At 39.9% G+C, this 15,923-nt stretch overlaps 1 long non-coding RNA gene across 2 annotated transcripts; it reads left to right on the top strand.

Annotated features, from left to right (window-relative positions):
- Window positions 1-238: 238 nt before the first annotated feature.
- On the top strand, window positions 239-13,791 carry LOC133368541 (uncharacterized). Of its 2 annotated transcripts, none has more exons than XR_009758680.1 (4): window positions 239-313; window positions 5,557-5,626; window positions 10,373-10,575; window positions 12,896-13,791. It is a non-coding gene; the product is annotated as an uncharacterized LOC133368541 (long non-coding RNA). The 2 variants fall into 2 exon arrangements; XR_009758681.1 differs by having other exon boundaries at window positions 5,557-5,630.
- Window positions 13,792-15,923: the final 2,132 nt, after the last annotated feature.

The following is a 15,923-nucleotide window of genomic DNA, read 5'->3' as shown; positions in this document are numbered from 1 at the left end:
CAAGGTCACCTACTGAGCTTCATGGCTAAGTGGGGATTTGAACCCTGGTCTCCCAGGTCATAGCCTGGCACTTTAACTTCTGAAACTCTGGCACATCATGTATGTGGAGAATTATTTATTTGTTTAAAAGGCCGCAGGCAGTGTGCTTCTGAATATCAGTTGCTGGGAATTGTTATAGCTGCTTGTAACTCTAACCCCGCCCTTTTAAGATTGTAGCCAATAAGTGAAGCCAGGGTTGTGATTTGTTGACCCAGGCAGGGCCGAGACTTCATTGCAACATCAGAAAATGGTGGTTATGAGATTTTCAGTTTGAGTAAGTATATGGCTTTCAGTGTTTTTTCCTCTTGGAGTCAGACCCTGGGCTGTTGAAGAGGGCAGTAGTTTGAAAATCTTCCCAATATGAAAGTATTTAATGCAATACTTGCTTTTTTGGGAGTAAAGCAATACTAATCCCATGTACCTGGAGTAAACCCCATTGAATTCAATAGGACTTACTTTTGAGTAGATATAGTTAGGATTGTGCTGTAAATTAATGGGATTTTGAGTAAACATAGCAAAGAATTGTGTTTGAGTTGTAAATCTTTATCTCCCTCTCCAATCCTGTTTTTAAAGCAATTAGGCAAGGCTTACTTAGGTATCACAATTTTTATTATGTAGGAAACTAATCTTGATTTTTAAAAAAATGTTCTGCAATGACCAACTGCTTGGACAATAAACTATTATATGGGGTGAATTTTTACACCTGCAAGTAAGTAACTAAGTGTGTGTAGGCTTTTCAACAACCGTGTGAGGTAGGGTTGGTGACTGGAAACCAAGGCAGCTCATAATAAGAAATAAATCCCTTTAAAATCCAATAACCATAAAACAAGTATAAACAGTTGCAAAACAGCTTAAAGTGGCATGATTCTGAATTTTGGGTTGGGGGAATGAAGTTTATTTATTTATTATTATAAATTATATAAATAAATTATAATATTATTATATTTGTATCCCACTCTTCCTCCCAGTAGGAGCCCAGGGCAGCAAACAAAAGCACTAAAAACACTTTGAAAGTAATAAAAACATACTTTAAAATATATTTTTTAAAAGATCTTTAAAAACATTTTTTAAAGCTTTAAAAGCATCTTTTTTAAAAAAGAAAAGGGTTAAAAACATATTAAAAAGCAATTCCAACACAGACTGGGATAAGGTCTCAACTTAAAAAGCTTGTTAAAAGAACAAGTTCCTTATCACTTGAGGCTGGAGTTCTCTGGGCATTTCCCTGGTTGAGTAAGCCCCACTGAATACATTGGACTTGCTTCTGAGTAAGCAAACAAAATAGGATTGCACTATAAATATCTTTACAGGTTGTGTAAATAATAAACATATTTGATAGTCATGTTTATATAAATATTTCTTCTTACTGTGTCCCAATAAGTATCTGATTTCACACTATGGCTGTATGATACTTCCTCTACATTTTATGTGTGCCCTTCTTCCTTGGGGTGGTCATGCTTCTCCATTGTTTTCATCCTGAGGGGCAGATAGGCAGAAAGATAGTGAGTAGCCCATGGTCACCCACGACACTTCATAGCTCATTTTCATTTTGCAAAATTAATTAAAACAATTTATATGTAGGCCAAATTTAATTAGATCTACACAATACATATAAACCACATCCAACTTGCCTTTAAAACGCATGACTTCCCCTAAAGAATCTTGGGAAGTGTAGTTTCCCCCTCATAGTTACAGTTCTCACCAGCCACCCTTAACAAACTGTAGTTCCCATGATTCTGTGGTGAGATTCACGTGCTTCATGGGTGTTGAATATGCTTTAAATGAATGGTGTGGATCTGCCCTAGGTATGATGTGCATTCAAGAGTAAATTGAAAAGAATAATTTTAAAAGATACTTTTTTAAACTGGGGAAGGGTTGTAGCTCATTGTAGGGCATATGCTTTGCATGGAAAGGTCCAGAATTCAATTTCTGGAAAAGATTGTTGCCTGGAATCCTAGAGAGCCAATGCTAGTCCATGTCGCTAGTACTCAGTTAGATGGCACCAAATGGCCTGAGTCAGTATAAGGCAGATTCCTTTTTTCCTAAAAGTGGGAAGAGACTCAAGGGCCACAATGACTCCCAAATTTATTTATGTATTTTATTTACAACAGTTATATACCACTTTCTTGTAAAAAAAATCTCAAAGTGGTTTACAGAAAGAATTAAAACAATATAATTACTGGCAAAAACAGGTATTTAAAAACATTCAAAATAATAAAACCAGATTTTAAAACACAATAGCTTCTACATACCTGGATAGGCTTGCCTAAACAAAAATGATTTTAGCAGGTGCTGAAAAGAAGCATCTGCCTAATGTCAATAGGCAAGGAGTTATAAAACGTAGGTGCTGCCACATTACAGGACTGGTTTCTTACAAGAGCAGAACAAGTACTATGTGGCACCCATAATATGGAAAGCACAGCTTGAACTTGGCCTGGTAGCAAATCAGCAACCAATGCAGATTTCAGAGCAGAGGTATTATGTGCTGATAGGATCTCATGCATGTCAGGAATCGTGCTGCAGCATTCTGCATTAACTGACTGTCTGCCAGGATTTTTTTAGTTTTGGTTTTCAGTTATGAATCCTGACTGGTTGTGGGATGCTGAGTTGTCTGCCTTACTCAAAGGAATCTTGTTGTGGTTAGTATGGTATTGTATTTAGGAAAGCATCACTGTCTTGTTTTTCATTTTCTGTTTGCATTTCATTTACCTTTGACCTCACTCCCTTACATCCATAGAAGCAACAGCAGTGGTTGTATGCGCCCAGCTCAACCCCTAAAACCCACTGATGATGCTCCTTGTTGGTTGCATGGCAGTTTCTTGCCCAATAGTGGCAAAAGAGAATTCACATATTTGGAAGTGTGGCTGCAGTTGTTGTTCCCAAGCTGCTGTCTGTGAAGATAGACCAAACCATGGGTGTTTTCTCTCTGTCAGTTGTTACTCACTGGAATTCGGTTGGCTGTCAAAGTGAGTTTATAGCAGCTCACAGGGTAGACAGAAAGGATAGAGAATCTTCTTACTCTTACTCATTTCTCAGACCTCTTTCAGAAGTGAAGGGTCAAATCTGTAAAGAAGTTTGGAGCATTCATGTTAAAAGATAGGGACAGGGTATTCCAGGCAGGGGGTTGTCAACCCTGGGCAGCCTTCAGGGGCATCCATCTTTACTCCCGAATGCTCCCATCTAACGTCTCCACAACACTAGGGTCCTTTCTTCCTACAATGGCCTTCTGGCGACTGGCCTGGAATCAGGCCCACGTTTAAATAAATTCAAATTGCAATCCACTTCCTCCTCCCTATAAAAGAGTTTCCCTCAATGTGTAAAGGCTTCCCACTCTAAGGCTGCATACATACCATACATTCAAAGCTCATTATTTTCCCCCAAAGAACCCTGGGAACTGTAGTTTACCCCTCACAGGGCCACAATTCCCAGCACCCTCAACAAACCACAATTCCCAGGATTCTTTGGGGAAAATATGTTCTTTAAATACAGGGTCTGTCGCAGAGCAAGTGTCCAAAAACACTCCCCTCCTCCCCTGAAGACAGGCCCTTTTTCACGTGTCTGCTGGGAACGAGAGGACAATTCAGGAGGCTAGAGAATCATTGATCTTGTCAAAAAAGAAAAGGTGCCATATAAAATTTGAAAAGCAGGGCAGTTTCAGGGGAAAAAATACTTTATGCCCAGTTTGCATGTAACACTAAGCTGAGCCATGGCTTAGTGCAATCATATGAACTTGCTGGCTCCTGAGGAGAAGATTGCAGCTGTTTTGCTCCTCTCTGGCTTTGAGCCCAGTGTGATGCAGCTGATCAAGGTCTGACTTAGCATGTTGTCTGAACCCAGGATCAAAGTGTCTTCTTCTTAACCACCCCCTGTAACCACAGGACAAACCTTGGCTACAGATCATGGTTAAGGAGGAAAAACTACGACCGGTTAAATCAAAGTTTGGCTTAGCCTCTGTGCCGAAAAACCCAGGGAGAAGCATAGTCACAGCACTCTGGCTTACTGTCACATGCAAGCCAAGCCATTATCAGGTATCATCCAGAGAAGGTGATATTCAGGCCTGTCCTGCTTGTCTCAAAGACTGCTGCTTCATTTTTCAGAGAGAAATGAACATTTTAACTTCCCATACATTTCCTTTTTCAGGGGTTCCAGGGTGGGGCAGTCTACCTATCCATAATGTATAAAAGAGAGAGAGAGAGAGAATCACAGATGGAACCATGATCTGGTGATCTCCGGTTCAAATGTCTGAATTATCAGCATCCAATTAAGATATGCTGAGTCCAGTACTGAGTCCATCTCTTATGCTTTTTTCTTCACTGTGGACCTTCTTAATGCATTTATACTAGTGAATGTTTTTCCTGGCATTTTTTATGGATAGTTTTCACTTGTTAGCACTAGGAGGCGTTCTTCCAAGCTTCAGTCTTGCTTGGGAAGCCCCTCCCCTTGACATCCAAGAGGGGGTTCTTTCTCAAAAGTAAAGACTGCCTTACCCAGGAATCCCTGAGCATGGAAATTTACAGTGTTATTTTTTTCCCCTTTGCAAATGTGCCCCATCTCCATTTTTGTTTGATCAATCAAATATGGGATGGGAATCCTGTGTTCATTCCATAACTGATAGTCCTGGCCTTAGAGGAAATAAGAGGTCTATAAAGCCATTATGAGCACAAAGTGACAGAGTAACTACCTTCTCCTGGGTTTTTTGTTCATTGTAATTGGAACTGCTGAAGAGAGCCAATTTGGAGGATTGGTGAAAATTGCTTCCTGACTGCAGAGTTTCTGTAATCTGCAATCCTTACCATGACCTGAAAATAGGATATCCAGGTATGAAGACATCAGGGCTCCTACACCTTTACTAGTTGTGTAGAAGAGGAAATTTCAACAGAGGTAGGTTAACTTGACAAGTTTCTAAAGAAAATTTCTGGATTCCTGATTTGTATTATTAGATGTGAGAATGTTTTTTTGTAATAGTCATGTGAGTTTTAGATATATTTTATAATTGTTATATTCTTTTTTTTGTTTGTATATGATTCGCTTGGTTTTCATTTTATATACATTGTTTAGAGATTTATTGCTCAGTTATGTTACTTAAAATGTGGATTATTGTTATTAGCATTTGTATTGAATGTAGAATTTATACTGATTTTTGTTGAAATGTAAATCACTTTGAAATCTTTTGGAAGGTAGGTAGGTAGAGAGAGCTGGGTATGTGAAACAAATGCATGCCAATGATCTTGAAATTTTCTACTCATCTTTCAAGGACGTTGAAACAGCAAATGAATAAGAAGATGTTAGATTTTCATTTAACTAGACTACATAAATCTATTACAGAAAACAAGGCCTTGAATATCATACCAGGTAACTCTCCCAGCAGGTTTTAGACGTTTTAAAAAAGACACAGGCAGAAGGAGCAGCCCTGGAAGCACTTACGGAGAAAAATATTGCATTGAACTTTAGGGGGAATAGTTATGTGCAAGGATGAGTTTTCTTCTGATACTATTCTTTCTTTTATCTCCTGGATTTCAGGAATGGTGGCCATAAAAAGTTTTGTACTGTCACGGTCCTGAAACATACTCCTTGTTGGCCAATGCTTCAAGTAGGTATGCTGAACAATGTGAAATGGTATGCCTGTGTTCAATTAAATGGCTAACTATAGTTAGCCACTGTTATTGATGAAGGGAAGAAGTCAAAGCATACATGAAGAATGGGGGAGGGAGCATGTAAGTACCACTTCATGGCTTGGTGTTTCAACTGAAGTTGGATAAAAGGCTATGGCTCAATCCACAAGCATCAAAGGGTGTCCAAGAGCCATCAATGCAGAACTGAAAAGTAAATTGGCGAATCCACAGCCCAAGTGTAGAAAACCTCTGATCTGTAGGCCATTTGGCTGACAAGGCTGCTTTGGCCAACCCATGCCCATCTGTTGCCACACCTGTTGTAGGGATAGGGAAGAAATTTGGTTTGGTTTGAATTTTAATGAGAACCTCCCCAATTCCTAACTTTCCCAACCAATATGCAAACTTCAACACAGCTATCCTTTGAAATTCACACTTCTTCTGATATTATGATGTCGTTCTGCAACAAATAAAGCGTATGTAAATGCATATACTATGGAAGAGTATACATAAATTGCATATATCAGCATATACAATGCATTATATTAGGAAATGTTGCACGCAAAAATGCTTGCATTGGGGAAAAAGTTGCACTAAAATGCTGACAAATTTTCAGAAGGACTTTTTTTTTTAATACAAACTGATGTGGAAATGTGAAGAACTGAAGTTTATGCTGTAAAAATGAGAATCTGGGGGAAACCATAACTGTTATACATGATGTCAGGTGTGGTGTAAGTGAAGATGGGGCTTGCAGCAAAGCAGCTTGGTGGACGCTGCTGATAAGCTGATCAGTGCTAAATGGAAATTGGCTTCTTAAATACAACCCAAACAAACTTGCGCTACTGAACCTTCCTCTTTACAGATTTAAAGAAAAAGCCGCCATTAGGAAACAAAGAGTTTGCTCTGCTCTCCAGTCGCTAGGTCTGATGGATTTATGGCCCGACAACATTCTGAAGGTGGAACAACTTTATAACACCTCTTTAAACATGTCTGTTTTACTTACCTTCAAGACGCCTGTGACAACTGGCTGGTTAATTGACAATAAATCCCTGCTTAGCAGTTATGGTATATCGGTCCAGAGACATTTTACAAATCAGGCAAAACCCACTTCCCTGTTTACCAAGAGAGCTCAATCGATGAAACCAAATTCCCCTTCTATGAAAGGGAACTCGACCCAGAATAGAAGAAATACCACATCAAACACTGGAGGCCCGTTGCCATCTCTGGATAGAACTTCCCAAATCAGCCTTCCTAATCTGAATCCTTCTACATCACTAACTGGTCAAATTACTCCGGTAAATAATGTAACCTATCTTTCTTTAGGAAAACAAAACTTGGAAAGTTCAAACGCCACCTTTTACGACCTTGTTACTGTAGATGAGTTAAGCCTTTCCCCGCCCCTAACCTCCTCTCTAGCCCCGATGCAGTCACCCCCTTCCCCGATAAATTCAAAAAAGAACCATGAAGCTTCTTTTGATTTTACATGCGAGGACTCTTTGTCTTTCCTTGAGTTCTGTTAGGGAAGAAATATTAGGTGTAAAGATAAAAAAAACAAAAATAGGTTGTATTTAGAGTGTTCTGAGTGTTTTTGATACATGATCTAGTTGTAATCTTTACAAAATCCCATGCTACGGGATGGTAGGTTCAGGCTGAGAAAGTGGGCTAGTGAATTTGTGGCAGAAATGACATTTGTACTCAGAACTTTCCAATTTACAGCACAGCCACCGCTACACTATGCCATTTCTCTTAATGGGGCCCTTACCACAATACAGGAATCAAAAGATACCAGGAATAATGGTATCTGACTACAAGTTTGTTGATCCTGCCTTACCCAGTGCCTGTCATTCAACATCACTGACAAGATGTGGAGCTTGTCACAATTGTCAATTGAAGATGATTGATATGTAAAGGGAACCTGTGAAGATGAGCTGTCTACTGTCTTCCCTACTTTAGCTCTAGATCAGCGTTACCCAACCTTTTTTGACCCAACGCCCTTTTGCAAAGTCTTTTTGTGCCCAACGCCCCCCTCAGATTAAGTATATGCCAATGCTTCCTATTCTTCCCTTAAAATATGAGTAATGCATAAAAGGTATTTTCAGTTATTATTACTGACCATTTTTATCATGACTTTTTATTGCACATTGAATTCTTAGTATGATTTATTAATATACATACATAGTTATAGAAAAGTAAATAAAATGAGATTTATTATAAAATACTAGTGTGATCTTTGAGCTTGATGAGTTTTGGCTAACTTCACAATACCTGGAGTATACTTGGATAGTAATAGTCTTACATTGTGTTACTTAATTCACTAATATAATATCCCCATTCCTTGATATGACACTGGCCGCTATTCAGAATTTCTTTACTAAAGTTATTTCCATGAATTGAGACTATTAAATACATTCTAACTGGGGACAAAATAGTTTAAAAATTAATGATTTGTGTATTAAATAAAATTAAACCTAAATGCTTCAACTGTCGCATCAGACCGCCAAATGTCAGCGCCCCTCTAATGAACCCGAACGCCCCCCTAAAGTTTGTAGTCACGCCAATGCCCCCCTGAAAGGCTGTAACACCCCCCAGGGGGGCGCTGCCGCCCATATTGAGAATCGCTGCTCTAGATAGTAGCTCCTGGCCTGCTCTTTCGTATTCTGCAATTACATCATTCACCAGCAGATTCTGTTTCTAACATTCTCCTTGCACCTTCCTCACGATCACCAGGGTTACCATAGGCAGCAATTAAAATTTTTGCATCATCTCCATTCTACTCCTCATTTCTTACTGAATGCTCCATCAGTGAGGACTGTAGAAATTAGTTTCCCCAGTGATTAGCAAAAGTTTCTACCCTCTTCTTATTTGAACATTCTGTTTCATTATGGCAGGTACTAGGAAATTGTGCCATCTAGATGTTTCATTGTTCCCGGAGAGACGCAGAAAAGCACACCAGCGGTGAGATTATGAATTCATAGTTGGGGATGGGTTTTGCACAAGTTATTATTATTCATATTTATTTATGATTACATTGATATCCCATCTTTGCTCCAAGGAGCTCAAGGTGGCATGCATGGTTCCCCCTGCTCCCTTTTTGTCCTCACAACATCCCGGTGAATTAGATTAAACTGAAGACAGAGACACACTTACTGTTGTGCTGGTTCTAGTGTGTCTCCACCTCTCTTTTCTGAAAACGGGAGCACATGCTAGGCAAATTCCGCCCCTTTTTACTCTAAAACCCTGGTCAGATCAGCTTGAGTGTGTTTTTTAATTCAGCTTCAGGCAGATTTCTCAACTGGTTGGTAGATCAATCCATTTGTCTTCCAGGTGTAGCCAATGGAAACATGTTGTTGCAGGCTCAGGCAGAGATAGTGACTGGCCCAATAATTTGCTGTGCGTGATCCTGAAAGATCTGAAGTCAGCAGTGGGGAAGGGAGGTGTGACCAGCCAAAGGCCAGAGTCACTTCAAAACGCAGCCAGAAAAACCTTCCTGGCTGCTTTTGAAGGGTCTAGTGTGCCCACAGCCTCAGAGACAGTGCCTGTTCCGAGATCACCCATTGTATGGGTAGGTATGTGTGGAAGAAAATAGTCTTTCATTCAGGCTTTAAAGTGGGAGTGGTTTGCCCAGTGGGATGGAGCCACAGCAATAGTCTGGCACCAGAGCCATTCCTGCTTGCTGAGGGTGTGTGTGTGTCAAGGTGGTAATGAAGTCAGGGCTCTGCGAAAGCACTGGCAGGAGCATTGGGTTGGTGTTACTAGTGCATCCACACAACCCCGACCTTGCCACTGCCTTGCCCTTCCCACTACTGGCTAGGCTTGGAAATGGTTTAGAAGCTGCTGTGGGGAAGAAGCAGACAAGGTGGGAACTGCACTTGACATTTTTGAGACATTGATGGATAATGGGGGAAATGGAAGGTAGCATCAATAAATAGAGAATGCAAGAGATAAAAAGATTTCAATACTTAAAAGTTCTGCAGAGGTACAGAGGGATAAATTTGTCATTTCTGATTCCTTTCAATTTCTCATTTTTCCACTCTAGGTTGAGTTCTCCACATTTCTGCCTCATTTTGCAATTTTTTTTTAAAAAAGTCTTCACAAAAATTTGTGGGACATTTTAGTGTACGTTGCTCCTAATATATACATTTGTGTGTGCAGTTTTGCCTTGCACATTTTTGGCAAGCAATTTCCCTTAACATAACGTATTTTGGATGTTGTGTTCACTGATATCTGCATTCTTGTGCACACGTTCCCCTATTTGGTTGGAGAATTAGATTACAAAATTCAGTGAAGTGTGATTTCAGTTCACCAATTATTTCAGGAAGTACAAATTAGGCAGATCTGCATTAAATTGCAAACCGAACTAAATTTCTTCCCTACTCCTATGTAGAGGTTTATAGCTCAAACAAGGGCCATGGTTCAAATCTCACCTCAGCCGTAAGCATGAGAAGACTTAGGCGAGCCACTCTTCTCTCAGCCCTCACTACATGTGCAAAATAATGATATTGGCCTACCTTACTGGACTGTTACAAGAAACACTTTCATCATGTATGTGAACACGCGAAATTGGCTACACATATTAATGTGGCTTTCAGTTAAAGACTGGCTGTTGCTAAGACTGGTCATGAGGTACAGGATGTTTATTTCTTTATCATTTAAGGCATTTATATACTGCTTAACCACTAGCATTTCTAAGCAATGTTAATGCCCCAACCTCTTTGATTGTGTTACAGATAGGCTCCCCAATATACAACCAATGGAAGACTCAAACCTTCAGCCTCTGGCAGTGACTGCCAGCTTTGCTATGGGAGAACACCCTCATCGCTTCTCTAGAACACCCATACCATCTCTGTACTCAGCTTGGTTGCAGCCTCCAATCTCTGCTTTCTCCATCTAACTGAACCCAGGGAGTACCAGCACAACAGCTACCTGTCAGGTATACTTTAAGTTTGATTCCTGCATTGAGCAGGGGGTCGGACTCAATGGCCTTATAGGCTCCTTCCAACTCTGCTATTCCGTGGTTAGGATGTTTCATTAGATACCGTACTGATTTTCTTGTTTGTAGTCTGTCCTGAGGCCTGTTGCTCACACCACATTTTGCTAACAGAACCAACAAATAGAATCTTGTGTTTGTGGACCATCTGCCAATTGTGACCTCAAAGACACCACATTTCCCATTACATGTTGAGTGGGATTCTGTACCCACTTTGGAAAGCCTAGTGATCAGTGACTGAAATGGGTATAATCTAAATTATCTAAATGGGTGAGTACCTTAACCAAACATCAGTGGTGGCTGCAATTTTTAACCTTGCTGTTTTCATCTCAATAGGACTTGTACAGTGCTTATTTAGGAAAATGTGCCACTGTCTCCTCACTAAAAGTACATCAATTCTCTATCGGCAGTGTAAGAGCTTTAGGATTGCCCATCAACCAAGATGGCAGCAGAGGCTTCAGCCCCTTAGGGAAACCTCAGCTGCCATCTTCATTGATGGCAACTCTGCATGCACAGTGCGTGCAGCCGCAAAAAACAGCAGAGAGAAAGGTAGGTGAAGAGGGGGAATGGCTGGCAGCTCGGAAGCTCCTGTCCTGCGATCCATGGCAGCAATCCTGCCGCGGATTGTGGAAGGGGAGCGCAGGGGCCCCTGTAGCCCCAGGGGCCCTTGGCCAGGGACCCATCTGGCCACCCTTTAGAGCCAGCCCTGCATCCACTATTTCTCCTTCCAATTCCCCAGTTCACAAAAATAAGTGCAAAATAATTAAGAAAAAAAAAGATAGTTATTTTAGAAAGAGACCCACTGTTTATTCTCTCTTTCACAAGGTCACACACACAAATAGTAAACAAAAAAATCTCCTCAAAGTAGGAAATACAGTACTCTCTGTTGTTTTGCTGGTTATCAATGAGCAGATCCAGCCTTCAGGGAAATAGCTCTGAGCATGCTCAGAACTAATGTACGATTCTGATATAGGCTGAGGCTACCACTCAGGGTTGTTCTTGAAGCAGAATTCAATTTGCTATACTGGCTATTCTAGATAAGCCTCATAACAACAAATGGGGTGGGAGACTTCCTAGTAGAGCTGACAAGCAGGCAAGCCTGGGAGGGACTGTTAGATGATTAACTGAGTGGTACTGAGAGCTGATTGGCCAGAGAAGAGGAGACAGAAGTGCCTTCACAAGCTTCTGTAACTTCAAAAAATTATAAAATATTTGTGGGGCAGGAAAAAGGGTGTAGCTTTGAGATTTGGGGAGGGGATTTTAAAAAATTGCTTGACAGTCTTATTGGGAAGTGGACCTGCCTCTACTGCCAATCATATTAAAAGGACTAAAATGCGGCATCAGATTTGCCAAATTCCAGATTCTTGAAAACCATTCTATTAACATGTCATGCCATTAACATGGAATTGTGCAACTATACTAACTGTGAAAATCTGAGCACTTAGGTAACATCCATAATACAACAGACAGGGATGGACCTTATACTTTGAGTTGTGAGTCTCTCCAAGTCAAGAGTAAACAAGCTTGAGCCCACAGTATGTAGGTGTATTAGGAAAGTCATGTAGGTGGCTGGTTGATGAGTTTTCAATCTTGTAAACTCTAGACCTGGGAGAGGAATTCCCATGAAGCACAACATCCACCAAGAAGAGATAGTTGCCCTGTTGACCATCAGCAGAATCAGCCAGAACAGCAAGATGGTGAAGGGGGGCATCCATGGGGGCCAGAGGGAGCCCTAACATGAGGCAAAAGTGAAGTAGCATTAGGGGAAACACTGGGGGAGACAGATTTAGCCTATGGACCATAATCCACCAAGAAAATCTGTCATCCAAGCGCAATTGAAATGAAGGGGAACTGTGCATGAGCATGGCAGTTGGATCGACAGTGCTTAATAGCAGAAAGAAACTCCCACTTATGGGAGGGGAAGAGGGTCGACTTTTTCCGCAATATGTTGAATGCTTAGGGATTTATTAGACATTTATTTAAAAATATATAAGAAATTAATCCAATTTTAAACAATTAAACCACTTTAAGCTATCAAACTACAAGAACAAACAATGATACAACAATAGGAAATACCAACTCCAGGAAATAAGGATAAGCAGAAATCGAGCAAGTCTTCACCTGCTTTCAAAAATTCTCTGATGCCGGTAGACTTCCCTGTGAAGAAGACGAGAGGCCATCACCTACCATCTTCTGTACAAAAAGAATTAAATGTCTTCCTTAGTTGTAGAATCACCAGTTCCACTTGATTAATTTTTTTCAGTTGTAGAAGTTCCACCAGAAGATAAGGGGGAAGGAGGATCTCCCCACTGCCCAGGCAGCTATTTCCGGGCCAAATCCTTGGAGTCAAAGCAGCGTCCAACCATCAACACCAACAAGAGAGCTGCCTCTGTCCGGACATCGTATAGTCATCATCTCCATCATATGAAGGGACATTTATTCTGTGGAGAACTCCCCCAGATGACTTGAAAGTCTTGTGCCCTATAACGGAAGAGCAGCGACCCATAAGGGAGAGAATGAAGTGATGAGGTCAGTTAGAGAAGGGGGATGCAGCACACTGAACTTCTATGGGAAGAGTTGAGTTTTCTGTGGACTTTGAGAAAAGAACAGGTTTCATTGCCCTCAGTAGCACGGATATAGACTGGTGGGAAGTAAGAAGCATCTGGCTATTACAAGAGTTAGATTTTCATACTATTATGAGAAGTTTTTTATTTTAGTTATTCATATTATAGTTGTCTATAGTTGATTTCATAAAACAGCTATATCAGCTTTACCTTGTTTAACATTTTATAGATCTTGTGCTGATTTATTCAGTTTTGTATATTAAGGTTTATTATATTGTAGTGGCTTATATATTAGGACATGTAGAACGTTAATATCTTCTTTATATATTTTAATGTTTGAATCCATAGTTGTGCTCTTTATCTTCACATCAATCTTCCTTTGCAGATCCCAAATCAGAGGCTGGCAAGGGGATTCATAGAAATCATCCATCTTGCCCCATAACAATAATATTAGTACTATAAAATGTTTCTACCTACTTTACATTGAATATTTCATACTAATCATACTAATATTACTTTTTTCAATGTTATAGTCATACTAATCATACTAACATTAATTTATTCAATTATATATTATATTTTATTATAAGAAAATCTGCCAAATGTAATAAACCTTGCTGAATAAAATAAAACGAGAAGCAAAACTTGGAGGCATGTTATAGATGTGCAAGAAATGGTCACAAATATGGGGGGAAAACACACCAAGAGAAAATATTTAACCTGTTGTATCTCACTCTCAGCCATTACATACCTGATCTTTTAAAAAATAGCTACTTTTGTAGATTTGCTGAACAAAGCTTTATGAAACTGGGATAAATCATCTTGATTTTATAATGATTGAGGTGTTCAGGCATTCTCATCCACTACACTGATTATATTAGAATTACAGAGCAGTTTGAATTATTTTCCCATCAGCATACCTGGGACTTGAATAAAAGTGAATCCTGTTACAATAAGGTGTAGGAGGTGACTCAGATGCACAATTTGAGTGTTTTCCAAAGTACAGTGAACTCTGATAGGAATGAGTGAATCTGTGAATTTTGGTTTCTCTGTTTTCAATCTGAAGTTCAGTTCTCCACATTTCCTCATCAGTTTGCATTTTTAAAAAAGATTTCATGAAAATTCATCAGCATTTGAATGAGAATTTATTGTAATATACTTGTTTGCATGCAATTTCCCCTAAAATAATGCATTTTAAATGTCATTTTAGCTATTATATGCATTTGATGGACATTTACCCTAGTATACACATTTTGGTACAGATTACTTGGCTGGAGAACTACATTGCAACATTCAGAGAAGTGTGAATTTTGAAGGAGGCGGCAGTTTGGTTCTTGTATTGTTTCAGAAAGTTCAAATTAGGTAGGTTCACCTTGAAAAGTGAACTTGAATTGAATTTCTCTGTCATTCCTACTCTCCAACCATGTGGGGAAACCATTCCCAACAAGCCTGACCACTATGCCACTCAAACTGTGCATTTTAACTCACCCCATCTTCTGTAATGAGCCAGGGTTCTGTGGTACATTGCAAGGGTTTGCTCAAGTCAGTGTGGAAATTAATCCAATAGTATAACATTTAAAAATGGCTGTTCTATGGGAATTTCAGTCTCTTTAGGGCCAATAGGGTGCAGCTTCTAAGGGGTACAGCGGAAGGGTTGTAGCTCATGATAGAGTACATACTTTGTGTACAAATGTTTCCAGGTTGAATCCCTGCTATCTCCAAGCAGAGCTGGGAAAGAACGTCTGGAGAGCCATGTTCCTATACATGGAGGGCTTGAATATATTTTTGGATTCCAGGGCTCAAGCTTAGCTCTGAAGTAAGAGTAGGTGAGCAGGAACGGGGAAGAAATTGTTGCGCTGTGTGTAATTGTGTTGCTTAATTTAGTTTAAAAGCAGCACAACAGCAAGCAGAGAGTAACAGCAGATGTTGAAATGCGAGTGTGCCAGCGTGTGTGTGCATTTACCTAAGAAAGCAGGCTTTTACCCTGCATCAGCATCACTGAGACTGGAGACTTAGTAAAATAAGAAAAGTTACTTTATTTCTAGAAATACATAGTAGATAGAAAGGCAAACCTAGTTCTAACTAACTAACGAAGTTGGAGGCATAACACCCAGGTGCAGGAGTTAGCCCCATGCTTGGAGACAGCAGAGACAAAGGGATGTCTCCTCTCTCCTGGTCAGCCAGAGAAGAAAGGAATGGGAAAGGGCAGAAGGAGGAGGGGCAGGTAAGCTTCCCTAAAGGCGTCACAGTCTAATGACAGAAGGAAGTCAGTCAGAGCATCACAGGTAAAGTTAAACAAGCCTCTCCATCTGGAGGACCCTAGCTCTATCTTCCTTCTGGAGCACAAACGAACAAAACAGGAGTTGCTCTTGCCCCACTTCCAACAGAAATTCTATTTAGTTCACATTTAAAGCCAAATCTGCGTAATTTGCACTTTCTGAAACAATACGCAAACCAAATGCAGTCATCCTTCAAAATTCTCCCAATTTTGGTATGCTATTGTGTCTATATTACTGAAAATAACATACAAAATGCTTTACAAAATTGGGTATAAAATTGGGTATAAAAGATGTGTACATTAGGAGAAATTTGCACTAAAACACTGATGAATTTTCATGTGGACTTTTTTTTAATTGCAAACTGATCTGGAAAGGTGGAGAACACTGAACTTAAGAATGGAAAAATGAGAAACCAAAATTGACAGATTTGCCCATCCTGAACTGTGAT

This window comes from Rhineura floridana, chromosome 12 (genome assembly GCF_030035675.1).
Source record: "Rhineura floridana isolate rRhiFlo1 chromosome 12, rRhiFlo1.hap2, whole genome shotgun sequence".
NCBI lineage: Eukaryota > Metazoa > Chordata > Lepidosauria > Squamata > Rhineuridae > Rhineura > Rhineura floridana.
This window is presented reverse-complemented; position numbering and strand designations above follow the sequence as displayed.